The sequence below is a fragment of the Oreochromis aureus genome, linkage group 12 (genome assembly GCF_013358895.1).
Source record: "Oreochromis aureus strain Israel breed Guangdong linkage group 12, ZZ_aureus, whole genome shotgun sequence".
In the NCBI taxonomy this organism is placed as follows: domain Eukaryota; kingdom Metazoa; phylum Chordata; class Actinopteri; order Cichliformes; family Cichlidae; genus Oreochromis; species Oreochromis aureus.
In genome coordinates, this window is record NC_052953.1 from 36,500,845 (window position 1) to 36,509,543 (window position 8,699).

An 8,699-nucleotide genomic window follows, 5' to 3' on the forward strand; every position below is an offset into this window, starting at 1 on the left:
CCCAAAGTCCCTAGACAGAACAGCAGCATTGGTGACCCATGGGGTGACCCATGTTTCAACGGGGGGAATGGTCCAAGTCATAAACACACACTTTTATACTCTAAATTTTGAAACTTCAGCAAAGGAATTTGTGAGGACATGCATGATTTGTCAAAAACACAATTCACAAGGCAATCTGAGGACAAAAAGAGGACATTTCCCCACACCACCTCATCCATTTCACACCATTCACATGGATTTTATTGAATGAAGTGAAAGTCAAGGCTCAAGATACGCTCTAGTGATTATAGATGTATTCTCAAAATGGTCAGAGATTTATCCAGTGAAAAAAGCAGATGCAATCTCAGTTGCAAAATGTCTATGCAATCATTTCATTCCAACATATGGCATCCCTACTCTGATAAGATCAGATAATGGGACACATTTTGTCAATGATGTGATCAGTAAAGTCTCTGAAGCACTAGGATTCAGCATAAAAAACCATTGTGCTTATCACCCACAGAGTGCAGGATTAGTGGAGAGAACTAACGGCACCATAAAACAGAGACTTAGAAAATGCGATTGGGTCCTAATACGGGTGCTCCACAGGAAAAATTGGACCTTGCCTCGCTGGGAGGGCCCATACCAAGTGTTATTGACAACACCCACAGCCTGTAAAATTGCAGAGAGACCCTCCTGGATACATCAGAGCCACTGCAAAAAGGTTGAGGTCCCGGGAAGCCCCGACACCAAGGAGGAAGCACCTACGCTTGGTTGTTTCGGGGGTGAGGGTGGCAAGTGCCGATTGGGCCCCCGTAGGGTAAGCCCGCACTCCAATCTCTATCCGATCAACTTTAGGGCAGCCAGGTGTAGGTGTGATGGACCTATGTGCAACACAAGCGCATACAGAAACCATGCTCCACCAGCAGCCCACTCTGTCACTGAAAATCTGCATGCAGACGTCTCCCAAAGATCAGATTTACTGGGGTGTGACGACACACAAATATATTCAGTGGAATCCAACCCCTTAGGCTCCAGGCTCTGCAAAATGTCAGCGTCAGTTAGCAACAATCAGAAAGTCGTGCAGTGTAAAGATACGTTAAAGCCTGATGCTCGCTCGTTACCTAAGACAAACTCAAAGCTGAAACACCTCGGTTACTCACACAGTCCTGTGTGGACGAGTAACTTCAGACTTCAGGTTGAAAGTGGTTCTTCCACACTTATGTTAATTTGGGTTGAACCCAGGACTGTATAGGCGTTGGCTGAATAGCAGTGGTGTTCACCTTGGGGTGTCGGTCAGAACACACTGGACGCACGGTTAAAGGTTATACCGTCTTTACTGTGATTCCTTAGCTTAACAGCACAGTACAGCAACACAGTAATGCAACCGCAGGCTTACAAAGTGGTGAGGGGTGTGGGTGTGGTCTGTGAACAGAACATATACAGAATACTGAATGTAATAAACATCTGAGTCATGAATTATGATTCATTAGCTTTCTTCAAATCTAACCAGAACTACAAATGGGAATTCCTATATGAACATTTACATGCACAAGTTTCATACACTACCCCCAAACCCTTACAGTACATGACATTGATTGCCAATACACCCAACAACAACAATATATCACAAAACACCAAATGGGTTTAGCTTACAGCTAGCAAGTATGTAGCATAACAAGTAGCATTAGTAGCATGAACTAGCCACCTAGCAAACAGGTCAATACACATTGCAGTTCTACATTCACTAAATGTCTAAATGGCATAAAAGACTAAAACTGTCCTTTCCAGGCAGGGCCCCACAGCTACTCACAATTCTTTAGTGACGCACACGACTCACACCGTGTGTAGACATCCCCTGCTGAGTCAGTCTGCCAGGTGGCCTTTTGCTCTGTGTTAGCTCAAGAAACTCTGATCACTGGGACATGTGCTCAATAGTGCAGCTGTGCACTCTCGCCACAAGGGGGCTCCCCTCCCACAGCTGACAGCCTTTCCAACAGTTTGAGTACTAAAAAGAAGAACAACCCAGAGGAGCCTCTTCAAAAACTGTTGGGGAGTGCAAGTCCAGTCCCTGCAGATACAAAGGCTTCCTTCAGACAGTCAACAAATCCACCAGCTGTGGTAACCAATAAGATTTTGAAGCCCACTAACCAGCCTGATGTCAGGAGTTGCCTAGCTTTGGCTGCAGCAGGTGACACAAAGCAAATAATGACGGAGCATGGAAATTCAGATGGAGCTTTGCAAACTGTGCAGCTGCCCAAAAAAGATATGCACGTAGGTTACGAAGCAAAAGCTGAATCACATTCACCTGCCACTCAGAGGACATTCATGGAAGTGCGACTGTCTTCATCATCAGGATCAGCAGCAGCAGCAGCAGCAGCTATGTCACACAGAGACAAAAAGGTTTCAAAAGAAGATAAACACAGAAATGATAAAGATGCACGATTAGCAGCAATGCATTCATCCACTGTCACCGCAGAAGAAAGAACAGCTGCCTCGGTCACCAACACAGCATTTCATTCACTGTCTTCTACAGCAGCTCATTCAACAAGTAAAGGTTTAAAACCTGTGACGGTTATGGAGACAGAAGAGACAGTGAGACTGTTCACACACACTGCCTCGTCTGCAGATTACAGTCCTTTCTCTGTCCGACATAAAATCAAATCCTTTGAGAATCTGGCTAATGTTGACAAGTCCCTGGTGAAAAGCAGTGATCCTCAGCCGTATGCGCTGGCATATAGAGCCCCGCTGAACCAAAGGATTGCAGGTTATATGGAACTGGTTAATGCTGCTGACTTCCGGACACGCCAAAGGAGTTTTAGCTCTTATGTGGAAAATCTGCTTCCAGCCACATCCTGCTCTCTTAGTAAATCTTCTGAGAATGAAGTTCACAAAGCTCCAGATGGGGCTGCACCACAGACTCCTCCAGTGCTGCGCAAGAAACATGGCAGACTTCTCTACAGTAGGTTACGGCAGCTCAGGGCTCTCAGCATGCCAGAGCTGGAAAAACTGTGCAAAGAGGACGCTGCAGGAGGGCGCAGCACTGCAGATAAAACAGACACTGACACCCAGTCTACTATAGCCCCGGTGACTGACAGCTTTCCAACCTGTGCAGCTCCAGTGAAAGCAGATGTGAACAGCGTTAACCACAGTGAGGCTGAAGTCACTGCAGAGACTGCTCAGAGGACCCGAGAGACCCATGGCCGGCAGCTCGGCTGGTCCATCAGGTGAGACTTTAAAGCAGTCATTGTAAATCACAGCTGCTACTTTGCTCCAAACATTACTGTGAAATGTGGGTGAAATACACGTCTTTACTTGTAATCAGGCAGATAATGATGCAAACTAACCGTTCTCCAAGCTGGACAGATAGCATCAGGCTTCACAGCGTGTGCAGTCACGCACAGCAGCACACATGTATTAAATAAGTCCACCCTCACACTGGCTCACAGCAGTTCCTTCACACATCACTGCTCAGAATTATTGAATATTTTCCTAATAAAATGATGCACATTCTGACTTTGTTGCTGAGCAGGATCTTTTGTGAGATGAAGACTTGACTGTAACAGATTATCACAGCTCTGAGCGAGACCATCTAAACATGATGCCCTACCATCTCTCTGCTACATTCATTTGATGCCATATATGACAATGATTATGCAATAAGCAGGTTATAATAAGCACTGGTGAAGAACATATTACTGTTGAAATATTTCAAACATCTCAGATTAAACGTGGGAAACAGCTGCATTCTGAAATGTGCCATTTTATTATAAACAGGAGTTTTCTTTAAAATGAGAAGAAACACATTAAATGTCCTGATTCGATGACCTTTTCTCTGCAGTTTAGACGAGCTGTCAGCTTCACCTGTGAGTCGGTGTAAACTGCAAACACTGCTGTCCTCACTAACAGCGAAATCTTACATATCAACCCTGCTTCAGCAAACCAAGGTAATGCCTCACTGCAGATACAGCAGAGTCCAGCTGAGTTTGGGTTTTCATTATTTGTCACTCTCTGTGTTTTGCAGGTTAAAAGAAATACTCGTCTTGTTGTCCTGAGTAAAGGAGAAAGTTCAGGACTTGGTTTCAGTATTGCTGGAGGAGTCGACCTCGAGCAAAAGGACATAACTGTAAGTACAAGATGTTGAATCTCTGTTCAGATTCACATTGTACATCCTTCACATTTAAACAATAATGTACAGTAACTGTTGCAACAATTGAAAGTTTCTTGCACATTAGTTTACTTGCCTTGGATGCCTCACTAAGATATAAAGATTCAGTTACTCCAGAAAATCTCAAGAAAGGTTTCTTCAAGACTTGTAATTTGTAACTTGTAATTTCAACCGCCAAAGCAAATGAACTCATTTAAAGGACAGATGTTCTCCTGTATTTCGTTAAGGAAAAACTGAACACGTCACAGATTCAGCTCTGACTGTGTAGACTGATCAGTCTACACATTGGTAACTATCAACCACAGTATTTATCATTTTAGTTTGAAATCAACATGAATCTGGTGCTAATCAAAGAAGCTCCTTTTAATGGATGTCATTCAAAGCTTTAAATTGACTTTAACAACGTGACAACGTTGTTACGTGACAAAGACTTTTTAGAAAAGTCAAATGTTCTCATCCAACACACTGAGAAAGAGACACAAACATACCTTCATCTCTCTGTTGTGTCTGTAATCAAATAAAACCAGTGTCAGAAAATCTGATGATCCAGTAAATCAAACAGCTTTTATCATCCTCACCTGGATTTAGACACAAACTTCTTCTTCAAGTTCAATAATGGGCGTTATATGAATGCTTCATTTACTTGCCACTTGCTGTGAGTTTATAGTATTTTGTATTTTGTGATGCGAGTGGTATGTTTGTCTGACTGGATGGATGAGTTTGTGTTTCCTTGTTGAAGGAAGCAGAATAAAACCTGCATTCGAAGCTGTAAACTATGATCTAATTGAATATACAGTAGCAGGATTTAGGATCACAGCCCTCCCTGACACCCACCAGGCCAGAAGGGCAACACTTGAACAGCTCCTTCTCATATCTTCATGGTGTGGATCATCAGCTTTATCCCTCTGTAGTTCCTGCAGCTCTGCACATCACCCTTGTTCTTGAAAAACAGGAACCGGTGCACTTCTTCTTCATCCTCATCATCCTCTCACTCTCCAGGATTGTGTTAAGCAATCTGCTTCAAACGTCCACTGCCCTCTTTTAAACATCTCTATACCTTTACACTCCTCATCCTCTTCATAGTTGCCCTCCCTTCCTCCTTCCTCATCCTCTGCACTTCCTCATTCACTAACTGTCCTCCATCCATCATCCACTCTCATCTTCTTCATCCATCAGCTCCTCAGTCCTTCTTCCATCTCCTCAGCACTCTCTTTACTTGTTGCTACATCTCCATCTCTGTCCTTAGTCACTCTAACCTGCTGCACATCCTTTCCAGCTCCATCTCTCAGCCGAGCCAATCAATAGCAGTCTTTGTCCTTCCTTAGTGTCCAGCCTCACATCCAGCACACTATAAGCCCTTTCCTTTGTCTTTGCCACCTCCCTCTCTGCTGTACGCCTCCCAGTACTCCCATTTTCTTCCTCCACCGGCCTAACTATCCCACTTTTTCTTTGTCAACCTCTTCCTTTCAATATTTTCCTCGTGTGTTTCCTCATTCCTCCACCAAGTCTCCTTGTCCTCTTTCTGTCCAGAGGACACATCAAACACCTTCTTGGCAGTTTCCATCAGCACTTCAGCTGAACTTTCCCATCATCTGGTCACTTTTCCCGACCACCCGGAGCCTTTCTTAACTCCTCCCTGAACTCTGCACAACATTCCTCCTTCTTCAACTTCCACCATCTAATCCTCGCTGCAGTCTTCACTCGCTTCTTCTTCTCCATGTCCAGATTCATCCTACAGACTCTACAGATCATCCAATGACACCACTTTGCAGTCTCCTATCTTTCAGTTGATGTAGTCCACCTGTATGCACAGTCCTCCACTCTTATACATGGCCCTGTGTTCCTCCCTCTTCTTAAACTCAGTGTTTCTCACAGCCATTTCCATCTTTTTCATCAAATCCACCACCCTCTGTCCTTCTGCATTTCTCTCCTTAACACCATAGCTATTCAACACCTTCTCATCTCCTCTGTTCCCTTCACCTACATCTCCATTAAAGTCTTCTCCAATCACCACTCTCTCCCTCAGTGGACACTCTCTACCGCTTCATCCACTTTACTCCAGAATACCTCTCTCTCTTCTATCTGACCTCTGACCTGTGGGTCGTACACGGCCACAACATTCAGCATCACTCCTTTGATTTCCAGCTTCAGACTCGTTATCCTGTCTGAGCCTCTCTTCACCTCCACAGCACTGTTCAGATACATTTAGAGTCCAGCTCTCACCTCCACTCTCCTGCCTTTCCTTCTCTACCATTGCCTCCTAACACTAGCTTGTGCCCCCCTTTTGCCAGCTTTAGTGCTTTACTCCTTTCTGCAAATCACAAATCACACTTTTAATGTTACGATTAAAACAAGAGTAAGAAAATGTAGCTCTCAGAACAGAAAATAATGTTATCTTCCTTCTTTTGTCTTTTTAGACTTAATGTCTGTGAAGCTCTGTCCTCAGTTTTCAGCTCACAGTCCTGTAGTCTGAGAGAGCTGGACCTGAGTGACAACCTACAAGAATCAGGAGTGAAAGTCCTGATTCTGAGTCCACACTGTAAACTAGAAGCTCTCAGCTCATATCAAGTGATTTCAATGATTTTCCGTGATTTAGGAAAATAATCACTAAGAAATTGAACTTCTTTTTGTGTTTTTCAATTTTTATGATTTTAGTAAAACATTATTAAAACATTTCTAACTTACTTAACGTTAAATAAGCAGGTGAGTAGTCAAGACAGAAAAAAACTACAATTCCTCACTGCACTATGCATTTACTCCAGTGTTATTTCTCTGAGTTCATAATCCTTCAGACTGAGTGGCTGTAAACTCTCAGAGAGAAGCTGTGACGCTCTGTCCTCAGCTCCCAGTCCTGTAGTCTGAGAGAGCTGGATCTCATTATATCTTATTGAATGTTTCTTGTGTAAACCTGGCTCACAGAGGATGGTGTCCCAGTTATAAATGAAACCTGCCCCCAAACATTAGTGCTTTCCAAGCTGTGAGACACCATCAGAAAGGTGGAGGCATTGCACTTCTTCACTCAAACCAACCTGTGTGTAAAAGCTCACTACTTTGACTTCATCTGAATACTTAGCTGCTGATTTACAAATGAAACCAAGTCTCCTCATTATTAGAATCTATAGAGCACCAAAGACAAACACTGATTTCCTTCAGTATCAAAATGATATCTTTGATATCAAACTTCATTCTGTCTATGATGATGACAGAGTGGTTAAATTGATTCAAATGACTCTTTTCTCCAACTCACATCAACTGTTTAATTTTGAAACTCTGAGTTTGTTGAAGCTGTTTCCTGGAGCAGGACCCTGAACAATTAGAAAAAGCAGATTTAAAAACACTTCATGTCATCTGTGTTCATGAAACTGACATCATGCAGTTCATCTTCTCACCAGCAGAGGGCCACAAATCACCATCAATGAAGAGTTCAAGGAGATGTTAGTGACATCAGAGCTGTACGTATTGATCAGATCAATATGGAAGTTCATGTTTCTTTGATTGGATCAGTTTTTAAAAGCAGCTGTTTTTATAGAATGACAGAAACATGAGAGATGCTGAATGTCTTTAATATTTGATACACTGAGTACTATTGGATGTTCAGTTATTCAGCCATGATGGAAACATCCCATTAAGAAAGAGAAATCAAACATTTGGATTCATTTTAATGAGCTCACACTTGTTGAAAATGCAGAGGAGCTGGTTGTGAACTGAGCTTCAGAGAAATACAACATATTGATATTCACTGTGAAGCTTTGAGTGGAAAAAGACAGACAAACAACATATGGATCCTGGAATAATGGGAGCTTCCATCTTCAGGACTGAAGAGGAAGAAGTTTACAAGGAATCATTTAGAACAGTTTCAAACATCAACTGATTGAATCCATGAATCTGAAAACGTGTTTGTGAGTGAAAGAGACAGACATGTACAGACTGAACTATCTGTTCAACAGTCAGAGTGTTTCTCTAACAGGAGACACTCTTTACACTCCACTCAGCACAGGGACACTGAGGGACCAGAGTCTAAACCCAGGATAAAGAGTTTGAGTGAATGTGGTGTTGAAGGTGTGGAGGTGGATCAGAGTGTCAGAGGAGACTCTGTAGAAGGTCAGAGTTATTAAAATATTTTAATAGCTTTATGCTGGGAATTCATATTCACAACAGAACCATATGATTAGAGTAGGCATGGAGCCCATTTCTTCATTTTCAGCCAAATGAAAGTAACGTTTATGGAAAGAAAAGAAGACACGGAAGTGCTGTCAAACACTTTGTCACTGCATACCATGCGATGCTGCAGCTCTTGGAATCTTTACTGTTACAATGAAAGAACTCAGGCTGCATTGTTTTTATCACTGTACAATTCAATTAAATATAAAATAACACAGCTGAAACTAGTTTTGAACTATGTTCCAAATAGTTCTTTCTCCTTGTGTTGCATTATTTAGATAACAGCCAAGACATTTTTACAGTATTTCTGATCCCACAAAGCAACAAGCAATTACTGGAAAAAGACAGTTGTTTTTAAGTTGCTTGTGATTGTGTCTGGTGAGACCTTCAG